Raw genomic sequence first — 1,052 nt, 5'->3', positions numbered from 1 at the left:
GGCCTAATTCTGCTCCTGTATCTTAAGATCTTATGGTCTAAATGAGAGATCACATGATATTCAGGAAAGGCAGGATAAGGAAACTCATTCTACTCACCTTTGGCTTTATTGTTTCCTCTCACTCCTCTTAGTTAATGCATCTCCCCTGTAAATGTGCTCTGACCAGGGAATTAACTTGCTACTAAGTGTTCTGAGTGATTCTCAGTCCAGACTTGAGTTTGTACGTTAACAGACTTTACTTGTAGCTCCCATGCTGGGCCTTAAAGTTTAATTGTCAATGAAACAAGGGCAACAAAATCACTAGCTAAATCCTAAAGCTATAAAATATTAATCGTTATGTATGCATGACCTTTAATGGAGCCTTTTAAGTTTTGTGTAAATGTAATTGCACATATTGCAAAACGTTATGGCTTTCTCTGTTTATTTAAGTAGCATCCTTCATCATAATGTTTTAAATAAGAAATGTGATTGCAATGCAAGGTGCAGAATGCAAAACAATCACCAGTTTTCAGTGTGGATTGTGGCCAACTGAGAACTCAGCAAGCTCAGTCGCATGGAGTTGGTCCAATTAACAGTCAACTTTGCGGATACAATAGGGTCTTTTAAGAGATTCCTGGATAGATACATGGAGCTTAGAAAAATAGAGTCTATGGGTAAGCCTAGGTAATTTCTAAAGTAAGTACATGTTTGGCACAGCATTGTGGGCTGAAGGGTCTGTATTGTGCTGTAGGTTTTCTATGCTTCTATGTTTCTAACTTCTACAGATGAGAATCAGAATCAGGTTTATTATCACTGATTACTATGTCATGAAATTTATGTTTTGAGGCACAAAGGCATAAAATTACCGAGACACGCTCTTTTTTCACCACTGCTATCATGCAGAAGGTACAAGTTCCTCAGGACTCACAACACCAGGGTCAAGAACAGTTACTACCCCTCAACCATCAGGATCTTGAAAAGGGGATAGAACATAGAATGCAGAACGTAGAACATAGAAAACCTAAAGCACAACACAAGCTCTTCGGCCCACAAAGTTGTGCCAAACATGTCCC

Source organism: Hypanus sabinus, chromosome 6 (genome assembly GCF_030144855.1).
Source record: "Hypanus sabinus isolate sHypSab1 chromosome 6, sHypSab1.hap1, whole genome shotgun sequence".
Lineage (NCBI taxonomy): Eukaryota > Metazoa > Chordata > Chondrichthyes > Myliobatiformes > Dasyatidae > Hypanus > Hypanus sabinus.
This window is presented reverse-complemented; position numbering follows the sequence as displayed.